At 39.4% G+C, this 20,309-nt stretch overlaps 2 long non-coding RNA genes and 1 pseudogene across 2 annotated transcripts; 1 reads left to right on the plus strand and 2 right to left on the minus strand.

Annotated features, from left to right (window-relative positions):
- Positions 1-5,041: 5,041 nt before the first annotated feature.
- On the plus strand, positions 5,042-14,329 carry LOC127157099 (uncharacterized). Its single transcript, XR_007825825.1, has 4 exons — positions 5,042-5,201; positions 12,062-12,193; positions 13,466-13,568; positions 13,889-14,329. It is a non-coding gene; the product is annotated as an uncharacterized LOC127157099 (long non-coding RNA).
- On the minus strand, positions 6,552-9,716 carry LOC127157098 (uncharacterized). The gene is made up of 5 exons (XR_007825824.1): positions 9,513-9,716; positions 8,566-8,656; positions 8,287-8,380; positions 7,883-8,010; positions 6,552-6,837 (listed from the first exon to the last, which is right to left on the minus strand). It is a non-coding gene; the product is annotated as an uncharacterized LOC127157098 (long non-coding RNA).
- A 540-nt stretch (positions 14,330-14,869) lies between the features above and the next one.
- Positions 14,870-20,012, minus strand: LOC127156213 (beta-1,3-galactosyl-O-glycosyl-glycoprotein beta-1,6-N-acetylglucosaminyltransferase 3-like; annotated as a pseudogene).
- Positions 20,013-20,309: the final 297 nt, after the last annotated feature.

The raw sequence follows: 20,309 nt of genomic DNA on the forward strand, positions 1-20,309 counted from the left end.
GAAAGTACAAAAGTACCTGATTTTATATGTACTTAAGTAAAAAAGTACTGATAGATTTATTTAGCAATTTTATATAGGCTTTTTTAGTTGAATTCTATATTAGCACATATTTTTTATAATCCTACTGCTCAAAATACCTGGGATTTTCTCAAAATAACCACTATATGGAGTCTAGATATATTTTTGTTGTTGATATAGACTATGTTGACGAGAGTGGTAAAGTATTGTTCGCTGTGAAGCTTATACTGCGATGTACCTGGGGGGCAACAGATTTGACCAATTTTCACCAATAAGAAAAAAGTGTTTTAAAGCTTGTTGTTTTCATAACGTCACAGTTATATATGACATGAGAATAAGGCCTGAAGTTAGCAAGAACATTTCAAGGAAAATATAATTATATTTTCATAATGTTTTTTTTCTTTCAAACATTGTCTGTGTAAAAACACCCCTGGCCAAATGCCCCCAGAGGGCATCACTTCCCACTTCAATAATTACTGTAGTCACCATATTCTGAACATCACATCCTTTCTTTTTCCCTCGGATGTAATCTATCTGGGTTGTTGAATAAATATATTTGGACTTTATATCTAAAAATTACCTCAACTTAGCACCAGCTTGCTTGTTAGCTAGACAGTCAGCATCATTTACTTATTTACTTATTTTCAGTATGGTTATGAATAAACATCATATCTGTCTATTCTAGTTGATCCAAAAATAAAAATGTATACTGTTGATAAACAATATAAAAACAGACGTCACGTAGGGTTACATGCGTAGCATTTTAGTAAAACTGCTAACGTTACAGCAGCGGGGAATATGAACGTGCATGAGTTATTTTATTTAATCTGTTATTTAAATTTTTCGTTTTTGATCTAAAACACAGACACATGTTGATGTGTCTGAATTCAAGCATTCCAGAAACAGATCACCCTTTACAGCAGATGTAATTCACAAACAACTGACAGCTTTGACCTAAATATGATTTTCAGTTACAATAATTAATCCTAAAATTCGACATTAGTAACTTACTTTTCGCAGCATCAGTTGCGCGCGCACAAGATCTTCCGATTATTACTTGTGAATTCAGTTGACTGGAGACTCGCTCTAAACAGATCATTTGAATCAGTGAGTTGTCGACTCTTTAAGAGTTCTTTGACAAGAATCTATTTGTTCATGAATCAGACACCGCTTCTGCGTCTCAGAGCACGTAGCAAAGGAGTAACAATATATTTTATGAAATGTAGTGAAGTAAAAAGTACGATCTTACGATCTGGAATGTAGTTAAGTAAAAGTCAAAGTTACTCAAAATAAAACTACTCCAGTAAAGTACAGATACTTGAAAAATGTACTTAAGTACAGTAACGAAGTACAACTACTTAGTTACTGCCCACCACTGTAAAGAGCATCACACTCCCTCCACCAGCTGTTGTGTTTCCACGGCGCATCCTGGTGCCATTAGTTCCCCAAGTAAACAGCGCACATATGCACATCCGTCCATTTGATATAAATGAAAATGGGAATCACTGGATCAGACAACCTTCTTCCACACTAAGGTGCAGTTCTGCTCACATGCCCATTTTATGTGCTTTCAACAGGGGTAGGAGTTATAGATATTCTGACTTTGTTGCAGCTATATTGCCTCGCATGCAGCAGAGTGCAATGTACTTTTTGTTTTGATACATTCCTCCCATAACTGTCATTTAAAAAATCACTGTCACTTGTGCCACAGTAGACCTTCTGTCAGTTTGGATCAGATGGGATAACCTTTGCTGTCCTCACATATTGATGAGAGAGCAGATTAAGGTAGCCTGGTGCACAGCTCAGTCTCTGGGAGACGCCTCTTCTGAGACTTCTAGGTCTTCTATGTCTCCTAAGTCTCTTACACCACCTGAGTCTCCACTGGTTCAGCCTAGCACATTCTCCAGTCTCGCCTCAGGTCTCCAGCTCCACCTTGGCATCAAGATCCCCTGTGTCCACCTCCAGCCTCCGAGTCCTGGATTCCACCCCGGCCCTTCAACTCACCGGCTCTGCCTTGGCTCCTTGCTCCCTCGCCTTCGCCTTGGTCAGTCATCGACCTCCCTCCGCTGCCGGATTCCACTCCTCTGGCCTTGCCTCATCCCTTCATCCTTGGGCTCCATGTCCGCTGGGCTCCACCTGGGTCTCCTCCTCCAGTAGCTCCGTTTCCGTCACTCGTCCCATGGTGTTGTCTAGGCCTTCTACACCATGGCTTCCTTTCTTCCTCCTTTCCTCGACTCCACCATGGGCCTTGGTCCTGGCTGTGCTCTAGCTTACCACCTGGCTCCTCCTGCTCCTGGCCCAACCCTGGCTATCCTTTTCATCCACGTCCTTCTCCTTACCTATCTCCCTTCACTCAGCTCATTCAGAATGGTCAGCAGCATAATATAATGTCCTAATGCAAGTGATATTCAGTATATTTGGTATCATTTGAATTGTCTCCATGCGACTGGTACAGTGGTCTCAATCTTACAAGAAGTAGACTAAAAGCTAATACAGATCCTTAGAGTTTGAAGATATTTTGCTTACTGTAGAGTAGAGCTCTGCCCAAAAAACTGCTTGATCAATGCAAATTCCAATTGTTCTGTCTCCATCGGATGCAAAATTCACTTTTACATGTTGTTTAAACATAAATGTGTGTTGGCAGTGTGTGTACACATCCATCCTATAATGATAAAAATCCACCCAGTGCTTTTTTAAAAAAATCCCCATTAATAATAATCACTTTCTCATATCAGGCTGTTCTGACACTCTTGGCAGAATGACAAAGTTCTGCACAGGCCCCTCCCTCAATCGTTGATTGACATTGGCGTTTTACCTTAGTCCTGCCCTGAATGAGCTGTCAACAGTCCGACCGCTATTGTTTCAGCGCTTGAGTAGGTGTACACGAATGTCTCCTAAGTGAATTGAGGTGTTCTGTTGTTGGATTTAATAATAAACATAGCAGTCGTCATTTACTCCTGAAATCTGAGCCGTTGAAGACGCAGTGGATTATTTTAGTTTTTTGAAGGTACTGCGCCCGCCAATCTACTTAAATGCATCTGTGTTTGCACGAATCATTCGTGATCCAGCTTCACCTACAGAACGAGTATAAGGGTTTTTTTAATTAATCTTTGCAAATTGCCTTTTCTAATAATGCGCCCGCGCCCGCTCCGTCCACTCCTCCACCCAGATGCTCCCTGTTCATAGACTATTAACGAAATATTGTGTAGGATAGAACTATTTCTCCTGCTCATCGGAACACACGCAAATGCTGTAAGACAGAACCAATCGATCACAGATAGCGTTCGCTGCTGACGCTTTATTCAACATTGATAATAATCAGAAATGATGTTTCTTCCTCTTTTATTTCATGGCATTGAAATAATAAAGCATTATTTAATAAAATGTTTCTTGAGTAGCAAAATATATTAGAATGGTTTCTGAAGGATCATGTGACACTCAAGACGAGTAATGATGTTAAAAAATGCTTTTTAAAAACAGATGCTTTTTAAATTACATTTTTCAAAATATATTACAATAGAAAATAGTTATTTTAATTGTTCATTTTCCCAATCTTGCTGTTTTTACTGTTTTTTTGTTCAAATAAGTGCAGCCTTTGTTAGCATGGTTAAAGACACATTACAAAATCTTACTGACCTCAAACTTTTGAACAGTATAGTGTACGTGAAATATTTATTTTAATTAGGCTAGTTTGTGTAAGTAAATTTATTTAAACTGGTTGTTAAAAGTTAAAAGTAAAAATTGGTTGTTATATCCTGTAATTGCTGTCTGTAAGAAACAATTTGTGCTAAAGTTAGGCCTTTAGGGGTACAACAGACTGGCAGCTTTTTACACAAAAAAAAAAAAAAAAAAAAAAAAACAAAAAAAGAACACAGTTTGCAACAGTAACCACAGTATTTGTAGTAAAACTGCAGTAACAACAAATTTACCATGGTTAACACTCTCTCTTTTGGCTTGCATCCTTTTACCATGGTTAACACTACAGGAACATTATTTCAACCATAATATTTGTAGCAAAAACCATGGTAATAAAAATTAATAATACTAATACTAATAATACTACTACTAATTATTATTATTATTATTATTATTATACATTTTAGTACTTATGTAACCTTTGTACCTTATCTACCCTTAATGTGTGTGTACTTGTATGGTACTAGTATGCTCCCTGGCTTTTAGGGGTAAAGAAAGGTGTACCTTTGAGGTTACTACCCAGAAAATCTAAAATACAACATTTTATTTCTGACAGTGTTATCAAAAAAAAAAAAAAAAAAACACTTATGAAATGTTTAAAACACATGACTTTCAAATATAATGTTAAGTAAGTATAATTACTGATTTTATTCTTTAAATAATTTAAAAGATCAGTTTAGTTTAGAGGTATCGGTATCTGTATTGATATCGACGATACTTGGCTTGAAAATATCGGTATCGGATCGAAAATAAAATACGAGGTATCGCCCATCCCTACTGCAGAGAATCACGTCCAGACGTCAGTAAGTTATTCTTTTCAGCGTGTATTTGCATTTGGGGCGTATACCCACTGCTCCAGGCACCACAACACTACTGTTTATGAGGTCCTTTTACTCTTCCTCTATTTTAGTGAATGCTTGTGTTACATTACAAACTAGGAGACCAGTATAAAAATTAAATGGGTATGCCGTCTGATTTTTTTTAACGGTGTAGGTTCTGCCCTTCAGATTGGAGACTGATAAATGCAGTTCAGTGGTGAGATGCTAGCTTGGGTTGCCTTCAAGTACCATATAATATAGAATCGTGTCATCACGTGTTTGACAAACGCTTCAGTGCATACAGTATTTGTGTTCTAACTCTGAAGATCGCCAAAGTTTTACAATTCAATCAAACTGTTTTAATTTGGCACTACTGCGCAAAAGGTTTTTTTTTTTTTTTTTTTTTAACGTTTACGAGATCTCGCGATATTAAAATGCTTGAGAAGCTTTCTCGCGATATCAGCATAATAGAACTGATCTGTGTTTAAATGATTGCACTGCATCTAAACGCATTAACCTGCTTTCTGTATAAAATAAGTCATTGTAAAATCAATTTTCTAAATCTGAAATTTCATTCTAGATATGTGAGATTCTTGCTGGTACAGATGGACAGCTTGTTGAGCAAGTTGAAGGAAAGGCAGCTTGATACCTTGGTTAAAACCTTTGAAGGTAAGTTATATCATTCAATAACATTCAATTCAAGTTCAAGTTCAAGTTCAATTTATTTGTATAGCACATTTACACAGCCTTCAGGCTGACCAAAGTGCTTCACAGAAAAGCATAATCATAAAACATACCCCAAAAATAATACACACAAAAATAAAACAACCCGTTTAACACAACTGTATAACAGAATTAATACACTAAAGAGAAAAAATAAGTTTTGAGCAAGGACTTAAAAGAAGACAGAGAAGGTGCCATTCTAATCTCTAAAAGCAAGATATTCCAAAGTTGAGGCCCTGATACCGCAAATGCCCGTGCCCCTCTACGCTTGAGCCTCACATGTGGGACTACTAATAGAGCCTGGTCACAAGATCTTAGTGTTCTAGAAGGAGAGTAAAGATGAAGAAGTTCAGAGAGGTACGCTGGTGCTAGGTTATGTAGAGATTTATAGACAAAAAGAAGGATTTTAAAATGAATTCTCTGAGAGACTGGCAGCCAGTGTAGATCTTTCAAAATCGGAGTGATGTGTTCATGTTTACGACATTTACGAAGAAGTCTTGCTGCAGCATTTTGTACAAGCTGTAGGCGAGCAATTTGAGATTTGGAAATACCGCAATATAAAGAATTGCAGTAATCTAGACGAGATGTAACGAATGCATGAACAGCCATTTCTAAAGTTTTGGGGGTGAGAAAGTGTTTCACTTTAGCAAGTAGTCGAAGCTGATAGAAGCTGGATCCAATAACGGCGGCGATATGTTTATCAAATTTTAAGTGCTGGTCAATGAGGACACCAAGGTTGCGCACCTGCGATGAACTAAAGACAGATAAACTGTCCAGGTCAGGGCTAAAACTCTGAGAGTTCTCATTAGGACCACACAGTAAATTTGCCCGAGTAAAATTTACTCAAATTGAAGAAAATTTTACTCTGTGCCAGATAACATTTGGTCCCTCTCTGAAAAGAGTAAAAGTTACTCTTTTGATAGAGTTGTTTTTCCAGAGTTAATTTTGCTCAATTTGGTGTTAATATTTTACTCTCTCCTGTTACATTTGACTCTATTTAGTGTTTTTTGAAATTAACTCTTGTACTATTTTACTCAGTTCAGAGGTACAAGAAATTTACTCTGCTACTTTTTAACTCTGTTCAGAAGAAAGTCAAATTTACTCTGCCAAAATTTACATCTCTTCCAGAGTTGTTTTTTATCAATTATGAGTGAACTTTAAAGACTAAATAACTCTATCCAGAGTTAATCTTTTAAATTACATCATTCATATTCTATCCTCAAAAACCCCTAAAAATAGAAATGAAAAACTTGCTTTTCAATCTGAAAAAAAAAAAAGAGTCTACAACAAACTGTATACTCATGTCTCACAATTTTATTTTTTCAATCTCCTATTTAAATAATACACTTACATTTACAATATTACACTTGTGATCATGATCATTTGGTGGTTTCTGCATCTATATCATAGACAGTGTTTTGCAGAAAGCTATACACAATGGACAGGTCTTACAGAGTAGAGCATATTGGACAATTACAATAAAACAAGACTGGACCCTACTTCTCATCAGCCCAACAACAAGTAGATACAGCTGGAGACTCTCTCAAAAGCCATCCAACTGCCCTTGGATACTGGTAACAGTCTGTAAAAGAATGAAAACACATTATTGCCAATGTGACTTAAAAGTTAGTCAATATACAGCATGAATAAAGAAACAAATGAATAAAGATGTCTGTCTTCCACCAAAGTTTATGTTTTACATAATTCCAACAGATTGTTACTAAATATGTGAAGTAGAAAATAGCAGCACAAAAACAATAATTTAGAGGACAGGTGATTAAAAAGATTTCTCCCAAAAATGAAAATTCTGTTATTAATTAATTACTCTCATGTTGTTCCAAACCTGTAAGACCTTTGTTCATCTTCGCAACACAAATTAAGATATTTTTCAAGAAATCTAAGAGCTTTCTGACCCTGCATATACAGCAAGGGTACTGCCACATTCAAGGCCCAGAAATGTAGTAAGAACATTGTTAAAATAGTCCATGTGACACTGATTCTACCATAATTTTATAAAGCTACAAGAATACTTTTTGTGCACAATAAAACCAAAATAACTACTTTATTCAACAGTTCTTCTCCCCCAAGTCACTGTCCTCCACCATTAAAGACAGTATCATGATGCATGCGCATGCTTTGTAAACAAACGCAGCACATGTGTGTTCCTGTGTCAGCAGCATCACACGTATGCATCAGGGTACTCTCGATTATGGCGGAGGATGGTGACTTGAAAGAGAAGAATTGTTGAATAATTATATTATTTTTCTTTGCGCACAAAAAGTATTCTCGTAGCATTGTAAATTATTGTAGAAACACTGATGTCACATGGATTATTTTAACAATGTCCTTGCTAAGTTGCTGGCCTTGATCGTGGTAGGACTCTTGCTGTCTATGAAGCTCAAAGATCTCTCAAATTTTTTCAAAATTATCTTCATTTGTGTTCGAAGATGAAAACAAAGGTTTTACAGGTTTGAAACAACATGAGGGTGAGTAATAAATGACAGAATTTTCATTTTGGGGTGAACTATCCCTTTAAGAGCCTTTCTGAGAAATAAGCACGTTCAAATCATACAGTATTACAATATTATCAACTAGTGTCATTTGATATGCTTCATTAGTAGCTTCACCTTGATGAATTTCACAAGACGATCACGTTTGCCTAGCTGAGATCTTTCCCGGTCTTACGTGGCGGTGACTTGAGAGGGTGGCAAAAGGTGAACCAGCATCAAAATGGAAGACAATTTGCTGTTCCAACCTGGAGATACAGAAACAAAATAAAAATTTATTTTAGGTTTTTAGTTTTTCATCACAACCAAGTCTTGATGACTACAGATGTGTGGATGAACTGAGCTGAAACCTCTACAAGTATTGAAATGAAGTCATAAACTTATACATTATTTTTTTTTATTCAGAGTCCTAAATGAAGACAATTTCTAACTGTAAATCTGCAACTCCTGTACTAGGCCCTTGCGAAAATATCAGGGTAGAAGTGTTGGAAAATAAATTGAAAATATTTGCAACAGCTACTTACATAACGAAACTTGCTCCTGGGGTCAACCAAGCATAGGAATAGGGAGATGATTCTCTTCGCAGATTCTTCCTTTAAACTACAGGAAGGGCTTTTTCTACACACACACAAACATAAACCAATTACAACCAAAACCTATAACATCATAAACATCAATTAACAAAGTACAGTATAAACAGCCTACCCATGTTCATTTGTCAAATGTGCTACCACGATTTTCACCATTTCACCATTATTAATGAAAAGTATTAAAGATATTAAAAATGTTAAAGTTTCTCTTACCACGTTCCCAAAACATTTGAAATGTAAAAGGTTTTGAAGAAAAAAATATATTTCTTTGAACTTCATTCTGACAATGTTGTTGGTTTACATCCTGAAGAAACCAAAAAGACAAAGTTACAAAGTTAAACACAAGGCAATAACACTCAGTCAGATGATGAAAAAACATTCATTAGTGCACTACACAACATGAGTTATCTTTGTTCACTAATATGTTTTTAATTTGTAATAATTGCTTGGTTTATATCTTTAATGTATATGGCCTAATTGTAGGCTAGTATTAACATTGCACTGTTTTATGTCCCATTTCCAACGTTTTTCCCCTCTTTCTCCGTCACTGAAGTGGAGCGTTTATGAAATATTGTTCTTATAAATTCTTCCCATTATTTCCGTAATTAAAGTTTACATATTAAAATGCTTGCAAACTACAATGAAGTGCAAAAGTTATTGTACGTGTTCCGCAGTGGTCAAAAAGGATTCAATCGAATTGTATTTTGAATTGAAACACTGACATTCTGCAATAAAATCACAGACTAGCCCTCGTAAATGTTAAAAATACCTTTCGTTCTCATGAGAAACAGTTAACTTACTGTCTAAATAGGACTAATCCACATCAAAATGGCCTTCAACAATCCAGTTAAGGCTAACGTTAATTTAACTCTTTTCCGAGTCAAGTACATGTGGTGAACTCGAGTCTATCGATAGTTTAGTGGAGAAACATTGATAGGCAGCTAACGTTAGTTAATTTCAATTAACGTTCAAAATAAATGTTCAAAATATATATGTTAGCTATTTGATTTCAAACTTTGCCTAACATTAACTAGTTTTCAAGCTGACAGGAGAAGGCAAGCGATCTCTTAAACATTCAAAACGCATGGCAAAACGATCCGAGCTCAGAGCAAAGGCGAATATAATTAAAATAAACAGTAAGACTTTGAAACTTTACTTACTTTACCATCCAGCAGAAGCGTGCCGTCTTCTAAACCCAAAGCAGCAGCAGTCGATGGCCGTGATTAACAGTAATGGCGGATCAACGAAGGGATGAGAGTAAATTGGGGAGGAGTCACAGTTACTCTGTAATTTTGCTCCCACTCTACGGATAAATTTTACTCTGTACACTCAAAATAGAGCAAAAACAACTATTTTTGAGGAAAAAAAATTTAACTCTGGAAAAACTACTCCGCCATTTTTCCTGTGCAAAAACAATTACCTCGGTCTTGTCTTCATTTAGGAAGAGAAAGTTTTGAGCTAGCCATGATTTAACCTCCTCTAGACACTGCAAAAGATTAGTGATAGCAGTAGTGATTTGAGTATCATCTGCATAGAAATGAAAAGATACACCATGTTTCCGTAAAATAGAGCCCAGAGGTAACATATAGAGAGAGAACAGAGATGGAGCTAAAATAGAGCCTTGTGGAAGGCCACAGGTCAGAGGTGCCGGGGAAGAAGTGAAATTACCCATCTTTACTAAAAACTTTCTATCAGACAAATATGACTGAAACCATTTCAGAACATTAGCTTTTAGACCCACCCAGGACTCTAATCTAGATAATAGTATAGAGTGGTCAACAGTATCAAAGGCAGCCGATAGATCCAGGAGAAGAAGAATCACAGAATCTCCGGAGTCAGTGGAGACATAAATATCATTTAACACTCTCAAAAGGGTGGACTCTGCAGACTTAAAACCAAATTGAAAAACCTCATGAATACCCTTATTAGTCACAAAACATTGAAGTTGATCCAGCACAATTTTCTCCAAAACCTTGGAAACGAAAGGTAAGACAGAGATTGGCCGAAAATTATTTAGGACAGAAGGATCCAGTGAAGGCTTCTTGAGCAAGGGAGTGACAGTAGCCACTTTAAGATTGGCCGGAACACAGCCCGTTAGGAGACACTTATTAATGAAAGACACCAAGCCTGGCCCAGTCGAATCCAGAATTAATCTTAGGAATCTTGGATGGATAATATCATTCGAGCAAGAAGAGGGTTTAAGTTTGTCAATCACCTCCTTCAAAACCTGGAAACTGATAGGTTCAAAAACCTCCCAAAAAGTAGAGACAGCAGGCATAATAGGTGAGTCATTTACTGTTAAAGTTGGGCAAATGCCAAGTCTTAGGGTAGTAATTTTGTCACTAAAGTATCTCAAGAAGCCTTCACAGACAACATCAGAAGCAACAGGCAAAGTGTTAACAAAAGGATTTACAACAGACTGAATAATTGAAAACAAAACCTTAGGTTTAGAGTGATTAGTTTCAATAAAATTGGAGAAATATGCAGCTTTTGCAGACTTAGCAGCAGACTGGTAAGAAGTAAGAGAATCTTTAAATAATAGAAAGGAAATATGCAACCTGTCCTTTTTCCATTTTCATTCTGCCTTTCTACAGATTGGTCTTAAGAGATGGGTCTCCGAGTTTTGCCATAGTTCAGATTTAGGTTTCTGCTTATGAGGTTTCAGGGGAGCAGTAGCATTAGCTACCTTAAGCCAGGCAGAATTCAAGAGGCTAAGATGTTGATCAGCATCCAAGTCCGATAATGGTCCGATAATCCAAGTGCAACTCTGAGCAAAATTCAGTAAAGCACAAGTTGAAATTTGAGCTAAACTGTGGAGAATAGAACCGAGACAGAGTAACAGATGCATTAAAAAGATGAGAAAGATCAGGAAAAGACAGTGAAAATAATATAGGCTTATGATCAGAGAGCAGAAAGTCTGAGAGCACAATATCCGTCACATCAAGTCCATAAGTGAGTACAAGATCCAACGTATGACCCTGGATATGAGTAGAGCTGTTGATCCACTGAGTTAAATTAAAAGCATCAATAAGATTGAGGAAATGACGTGAGAGAGGGTTAGACGGACAACAGACATGAATATTAAAATTGCCTACCAACACAAAACGATCGCAAGTTGTGGCAATATTGCCGATAAATTCAGTAAATTGCTGTATAAAATCCTTAATGGAGTGAGGAGGGCGGTAGATTACCCCTAAACAGACAGGACCATTCCAGTCTAAGTAAAGGAGCTGAGCTTCAAAACTTTCAGTTTTACAATATAACCTCCACGGTTGCCTCGTTTCCTCCTCCGCTTTCTCCGCGAGATGTTGAGGGGCCAGCGGCGAACACAATCCGGAATATCCATTCGAAGCGACTCATGTGAGTTATCAAAAGAGCAGTCCACATCTGTGTTGAAGTTCGTAATAGTATCTGCAACCAAGTTGCGGATATCCAAAAGTGCTTGACGGTCGTAAGTTAGAAGCGAGCAACAATTCAGGGACAGAGGTAGACCAAACAGCCAAACAAGCAACCAAAAGAGCAGCAGACGGCATGCCAAATACACCGGCGCCATCTTGTTTCCCATGATTCTCCCATGATTTGTTTTAGAATTTGATCTTTTCATTAAAATAACCATAGTTACTAGTATGGCAATAAAATCAAACAATCAATTTAACATTTAAAAGCTTTAACTTATTTAACCACATTTGGTTTTTCCAAATTTTATCAGATTTCACAAGACTTCAGGAAGCTACATCCAGAGGCAGACTTTTTGAAGACTGGGCTACAGTTGCAGACCAAATTGTTGCCTATGCCCAGCAAGATGGAAAGGTGCATTAAGAGCTGGGTGACATGACTTCAGGTAAGGTATTTCTTATAATATGTCAATCTATAGAAACAAAATTCAACTGTATTTGACCATTTCACATGAAATTCTGTCAGTGAGGGGGGAGATGTAGGGACGCATGCCGTGCAAGAAAAATAGGCTACAACCGCATCTCTGGTCATTTTAATATGTAATCTGTAATGTTAGTAATACCAGTCAGATGTTTTTGCACATCAATCTGATGATAAATGTGGCACACCCTGTTTTTCTGATGCACACCCAGAGTCTCTTTTCGGGCTACGCTACTGACGTGAACATTTCACATGAAATTCTGTCAGTCAGGGGGGAGTTGTAGGGACGCATGCCATGCAAGAAAAATAGGCCACAACCACATCTCTGGTTATTTTAATATGTAATCTGTAATGTTAGTAATACCAGTCGGATGTTTTTGCACATCAATCTGATGATAAATGTGGCACACCCTGTTTTTCTGATGCACACCCAGAGTCTCTTTTCGGGCTACGCTACTGACGTGAACATTTCACATGAAATTCTGTCAGTCAGGGGGGAGTTGTAGCGACGCATGCCATGCAAGAAAAATAGGCCACAACCACATCTCTGGTTATTTTAATATGTAATCTGTAATGTTAGTAATACCAGTCGGATGTTTTTGCACATCAATCTGATGATAAATGTGGCACACCCTGTTTTTCTGATGCACACCCAGAGTCTCTTTTCGGGCTACGCTACTGACGTGAACATTTCACATGAAATTCTGTCAGTGAGGGGGGAGTTGTAGGGACGCATGCCACGCAAGAAAAATAGGCTACAACCGCATCTCTTTTCATTTTAATATGTAATCTGTAATGTTAGTAATACCAGTCGGATGTTTTTGCACGTCAATCTGACGATAAATGTGGCACACACACTTTTTATCTGATGCACACCTAGAGTCTCTTTTCTGGCTATGCTACTGATTTGACACATCAACTGGTAAATACAATAGACTTAACTAGTTGCTTATTAGTTTGTGTATTGGCTGTTAATTAGTACTTATAAAGCACATACTGATGCCTTATTCTGCATGAGCATATTCTACATCCCTGAATCCCACCCCATACCTAAACTTAACCTGCAGTAGTTGAATAGGGGTGAGGATTCATTTGCATTAATACCATTATAATTTTTTTTTTTTTATTATTATTGTTATTATAATTTCATTATTTAAAGGAATGAAGAAATTTCAATGTGTTGTTTTGATTTTGAGATAAGTTTCACAGTTTGCACTGTATTATTCTTATTTTTTAGATGCTAAAGGGGAGAGTGCTTTCAAAGTCCTGCCCATTCTGGAGGAAGGGTCCACAGAACCACAACCACAGAATTCTGGAAGTCATTCATTGACATACAACCTGTACGTTTTGTTTTACTTTCTCTCTCTCTCTCTCTCTCTCTCTCTATATATATATATACATGTAATGAATTTTTGGAAATGCAAACTGATGTTTCCCAGTGACACACTACAGCAAAAAATAGAAATCACTGACTTAAAACCATTTTTAGCTGGTGAAAATACTAGTGTTCCAATCATTTTGGCCACCACTGTATGAAGTGTTCAGATGTAAAAGACTAAAAATGTGCAGTTTGAAATTTTCTTCTAAAATGAGCATTTTTTCAGGCCTAAGTGTCTTCAAGACTAAGTGTAAGTGACTAAGTGACTCGTATAATTAACAGGTGGGGACCAGCATGGTGGATTTGTGTCTTGGGGACGAGACAACGACATCCCAGACCTTCACAATTGTTACGGGCCATGCCACTGAAGCGTACTCGTTGCCAGGGAATTTCTCCGGCTTGCAGTATATTATATTGATGGACATAAGTCTTCATGTGCGAATTTTTTAAGGCCAACAGTTTTTTCTGGCCACTTGTAACATGTTTTAAATTGTCATATGTATTGTCTGGTGAACACTTTGTTTGGCTTAGTTTTAATAGCACAATGTTTGGAACAATTTTCATGTGGCAGTAATTAATTTTTGAGTGTTCTGCTGCTACAGTGTTGACAAAGAATGGGAATCTACAGTGCCTAGTTTACACAGTTTTGTGTTTTAAAGTAACTGATCTACTAAAATTGTTGTTTTATGTGTCTGTAATGGTTGGATAAAATGTGTGACAGCTGCACCCACTTGAAAATTGTTTTAAAAAGAAATAAAACTCATTAAATTAATATTTACAGTTGCATTTTTTTTGTGTTTTTCTAACTGTATTACAGAAAAGCAATAATAATTTTACATTCTTTTGTGATTATTTATTATTATTGGTAAATATAAAGGTAGCAAGGCAATAAGACAACAAATAACCCAATGTTTAGGTTTAGGTTATGTTTAACCCAGCAACACAGTTAACCTGACCCACTGGTTGGGTGAAATAAACAACCCAGCATTCTGGGTCAAATGGTTAAACCCAGCACTTGGGTCAAAACAACCCAATGCGTGTTTTGTCCCATAGTTACCCAGCGGCTGGGTTAAGGTTGGGTTATTTTTTAACCCAACACTTTTTAGAGTGTGGAGTGTGTCCACACACTAACAATGGGCAATAGCCTACATTGTTACAAAAGTTTAAAAAAAAAAAAAAAGAAAAGAAAAGATTAAAAAAAGCTTATCTTACTTAGTATTTTTGTATTTTTTATAATATTGTATACATTTTTAGATATTCTGACTAAAAACAAGACAAAAAACTAAGTAGGATAAGGTTTTTTTTTTTGTTTTTTTTTTGGTTTGTTTTGCTTTGTCCCTTTTTTTGAAAGGGAGCCCCATTCTTTAGATCTCCTTCATGGTAGCTCCACTTCACCAACCGAGCAATAGCGTTCATGTCTGATTTCTCATATTTGATGTTTGGAGGATTGGATCCTGGTACTGAAGGCATCCGCTGTAATGTAGCCCACATGTGTTAGTCTGGACTGTACGTGTCTTTCTCCCATTCCATGAAGTTTTGAATCTCTTTGCTTTTAAAGATGTGCTCCACAAACTCTCTTGAAACCACAAAGTAAGCATTTCCTGAGAACATGGGAGTCTTTATTGGTGGAGGTGACTTTTTGATGTCTGTCCGAGTCACAGCATTCATAACATTGTGATGATACTGCCAACGCCAGTTTTTGGCTTCTACAATCTCAGACTCCAAACTCTTCTTTACATTTAGGCATTTTAGAGACTGGACCATTTCTGCATTGGTTTTGATTGGGAAATCAGTGCCACAGGTGCTGAGCAGATACCTCCACTGAACAGGTGACTTTAGCAGATCCTGCATGCAGTTAATGTCCACTTGAACCCGAGACCAGGAGGCATAGATCACACTCTCCAGCTTGCTGGCCACAAACACGTTGGTCAGGCAGGACGTGATGGCCCCTACTGCTTCTTTAAAGATCTCAGGAGACTTCTGGTCCACATGAACACAGTACACATTGTGAGGAGCGTAAATGGCTCTCAGGAGCCTTTCAAACATCTCAATCTTCTCATGGATCACCATGGAGTAAGCAATGGGAAAATCTTTCTCCTCTTTACTGAGAGAAACTCTCAGAAACCCTCTGTCTTGGATGTAGGATGGACAATCCATAGTTGCGTTGAGGTAGAATAACTCTGATAGCAGAGATGTTCTTTTTTTAGAGGCCAGAAACTTCCTGAAAACGTCCTTGTCCACTCCATCCATCTCTCCATGGAAAATAGCAGAACAAGCTTGTAGTTCTTCAATGTCTTGCTTTAGTAAGTGATTCAAGTCCAGCTTTTCCTTATAAGGATATAAGAAGAGGGACACTAATAGGATGGAGATCATTTTCAGAATCCTCTGATATTTAAGCCTCGTTTTTATTATCTCAAAAAAATAAGTAAAGATGTTTTTAAAGTAACAAAAAAGCACTGCGTATCACGTCCTACACTATTTTTTAAAAATTCTGGTTGCTTTAAGCTGATTACCTTATTATCTGGTTGCCTCTTATCTGGTTACCAGATCTGTAGTTATCTTTTAACCTATTAGCCTATTAAAATTCTGGCTTATATAGTGATCCATTAATCTACAGACTCTGAGCAAACTACTCCTGCTAAACTCTGCAGGATTGTGGCTCTCCAGGAACTGAGTTTGACACCCTTGATTTATAGCATGCATTTTGGCACACTGAAATGTTATATAGACCAATCAGCAAACAGAACCATATCTATTTGTTTGCAGTAACACTTTGTGATCAAACATGGGCCACAGGCCAAAATGATAAGAATGAAGACATGCTGGTATGATGGAAGCTCAAAATGTGTGAAAATGATTAGAGAAGCACCTGAGCAGGACTTGCAGCTGGTGTGGCAATGTCTGCAGCTGTGCCTGCTCTCATAAAAGTGCAGCGGACATTGATCCACACACTGCCTGGTGCCCTGCAGGTCCATCAAAGGAGGTGTGCACACCCTGCAGGCGTCTGGCCCTGGGCCTGAGTACTGCTCACAGGAACTTCTCGCAGCATTCCCTTGAGCTGTAGTACCTGAAGAAAGCACACAAAGTGAAAGAAATGCATGTGAAGAGAAATTACTGGGAAATGAGTCTGAAACAGGCCAGAATCAAACCTGAATTTCCCATTTGAGCACTACAGCTCAGTATGTCGGAAGCCACACACTGGCACTGCTCTGATTAAGGAATCCTGTATTATGAAATTTGGGTAATTTGTTAGGAGGTTGTTTATCGTAAACACAAACCTTTTTGTCATCAGAGTGCAATTCAGACATTGAGGCCCTGCATTTTACATTTACATGTATGCATTTGTCCAGCACATCCTATTCATGCTGATCGGACTGACATCTGGGGAATTTGGAGGCCAGGGCAACACCTTGAACTTTGAATGACCAAACCCAAGGTTTCCCAGCTGAACTCGATAAAGAGCATCAAACTCCCTCCACCAGCTGTCGTGTTTCCACGGTGCATCCTGGTGCCATTAGTTACCCATGTAAACAGAGCATATATGCACAGCTGTCCACTTGATAAAGATGACAAATGGAATCATTGGATCAGACAACCTCTCTCCCCACTAAGGTGCAGTTCTGCTCACATGCCCATTTTATGTGCTTTCAAATGGGGCAGGAGTTATTATAGTTATTCTGACTTTTTTGGAGCTATATTGCCTCACATGCCGTAGGGTGCAATGTACGTTTTGTTCTGACACATTCCTCCCATAACCAAAATTTTCGGTGACTTGTGCCACAGTAGACCTTCTGTCAGTTCAGATAAGATGGTATAACGTTTGCTGTCCTCATACATTTATGAGTGTCACGAATCTGGTCGGTGTTCTGCGGACCGCTCACCACCAGATGTCGCTCTCGCTCCATTATTACACACAGACTGTTGCACTACACCCCGGACTACATCTCCCAGTACCCACCACGCTGATTGCGCCAGACACCTGTGGCCAATCAGCAGCCCTATTTAAGCCCCGGACTTTCACTCGATAAGCACCGAGTATTGTGGAGTGTTTATGTGGAGAACTGTATCAGTCGCGTTTAGCGCTCTCCTAAGACTAGCACTGTTTCCTAGTTTCCTAAGTTTCCTAGTTTCTGTATTTCCTGTGTTCCCTAGTTTCCTGAGTTCCTGGTTTCCTGAGTTTCGTATTCTCGCCTGGCCATCTCGTTTCGTCTGTCTCGCCGCCTGCCTTTCTGGACTCTAGCTTGTTGTAAGGATTACTCTTCGGGCTCACGTCATGGATTATGTTTGCCGTTGATCGACCAACGACAGCTCTGACTTTACTTGACTCCGGAACGACAGCTCTGACTTGACTTGACTCAGGAACGACAGCTCTGACTTGGCTTGACTCAGGAACGACAGCTCTGACTTGGCTTGACTCAGGAACGACAGCTCTGACTTGACTTGACTTGACACTGGAACAGCAGCTGTAGCTTGACTTGACACTGGAACAGCAGCTGTAGCTTGAAACTTGACACTGGAACAGCAGCTGCAGCTTGACAGGACTCGGAAACTTGACTTGACTCAGGAAACGCAGCTGCAACTTGACAGGACTCGGAAACTTGGCTTGACTCAGAAACTTGACTTGACTCAGGAAACACAGCTGCAACTTGACAGGACTCGGAAACTTGACTTGACTCAGGAAACGCAGCTGCAACTTGACTTGACTTGGAAACTTGACTTGACTCAGGAAACACAGCTGCAACTTGGCTTGACTCGGAAACTTGACTTGACCCAGGAAACGCAGCTGCAACTTGACTTGACTTGGAAACTTGACTCAGGAAACGCAGCTGGAACTTTATATGGCTCTGGTATAGCAGCTGTGACTTGACGAAGCTCTGTTTTCGCCGCCATTTTGTGAACGGGCTCCTCCGTCGCCGCCATTTTGTGAGCGCGCACCGGCGCGCCCGCCATCTTGTGCATGGGCGCCGCTGTCGCCGCCATTTTGTGAGCACGCACCGGCACGGCCGCCATTTGACGAGCGGGTTGCGCAGCTGGCATCACCGCGATGTTGCGCTCCTCATCCGTGACACCCACAGTAAACGAGGAGCCCACACACAATAGTGCAAAGTCCATAAAAGCAGCTATCAAAGAGCGCGGACCCTCGCGTCTCAGCCTCCCCTTAATGGCTGATTTATGCCATCACAGAAGATTTCAATTACTATACAGTCCGGGAGATTGGAATGGTTCGCCATAGCCAAAAATTCACAGATGTATTGCTCTAGAGATAGTTGTCCTTGTTTTAATTTGAATAGAATTCTTGTTGTGTCCATACCTGTGTATTGTCCGTGATGAAAGCTGCTGGATCCTGTGTAGGCCGAGTATTCTGTCATGTGGAGAGGGAGACGAGAGGCGAGGGGATCCATATGCAAGCTTTGTTCAAGGGACGAGACAAGTACATGGAACATAATCCATAACGAGAGCCAGAAGAGTAATCCTTACAACAAGCTAGAGTCCAGAAAGGCAGGCGGCGAGACAGACAAAACGAGATGGCCAGGCGAGAATACGAAACTCAGGAAACCAGGAACTCAGGAAACCAGGAACTCAGGATACTAGGAACTCAGGACACTAGGAACTCAGGAAACTAGGAACTCAGGAAACTAGGGAACACAGGAAATACAGAAACTAGGAAACTTAGGAAACTAGGAAACAGTGCTAGCACTAGGAGAGCGCTAAACGCAACTGATACAGTTCTCCACATAAACACTCCACAATACTCTGTGCTTATCGAGTGAAAGTCCAGAGTCAAGTCAAGCTACAGCTGCTGTTCCAGTGTCAAGTCAAGCTACTGCTGCTGTTCCAGTGTCAAGTCAACAACAGGAACAGGAACAACAGCTCTGACTTGGCTTGACTCAGGAAACACAGCTCTAACTTGACTTGACTTGTGGTGACCAACTGTGACTTGATTTGGCTCGCGATGATCAACTGTGACTTGACTGAACCTGTGAAGATCAGCTGTGGCTGGACTCGACTCATGAAGACCAGCTGTGACGTGACTTGTCTTAGCAGGAACAGCAGTTGTAATGTGATTTGAGTCAAAAACCGCATCTGAAAGGGCAGCCTTGATGGGTGCAAACTCAGGAGCAGAAGACATTATGTGAACAGGTTGTGGCTTGGCTGAGATGGCTTGAGCATGCTGTGGCTTGGCTGATGTGACGTGAGCGGGCTGTAGCTTGGCTGACGTGACGTTAGCGGGTGCTAGCTCGGCAGGCGTGGCGGCCATCTTGGCGACAGGTTCTGGCGTGGTGGCCATCTTGGTGACAGGCTCTGGCGTGGCGGCCATCTTGTGCAGTTGCTCTGGGCTCTCGGCTGAGACCTTGCTTGACCTTGAAGGAACGATGGTCGTGACTTTGCTTGACTCAGGAAACATGGCTTTAGCTTGACTTGACACTGGAACAGCAGCTGTAGCTTGACTTGACACTGGAACAGCAGCTGTAGCTTGACTTGACACTGGAACAGCACCTGTAGCTTGACTCGACTCGGAAACTTGACTTGACTCAGGAAACGCAGCTGCAACTTGACAGGACTCGGAAACTTGGCTTGACTCAGGAAACGCAGCTGCAACTTGACAGGACCCGGAAACTTGACTTGACTCAGAAACTTGACTTGACTCAGGAAACGCAGCTGCAACTTGGCTTGACTCGGAAACTTGACTTGACCCAGGAAA

This window comes from Labeo rohita, chromosome 25 (genome assembly GCF_022985175.1).
Source record: "Labeo rohita strain BAU-BD-2019 chromosome 25, IGBB_LRoh.1.0, whole genome shotgun sequence".
NCBI classification, from domain to species: domain Eukaryota; kingdom Metazoa; phylum Chordata; class Actinopteri; order Cypriniformes; family Cyprinidae; genus Labeo; species Labeo rohita.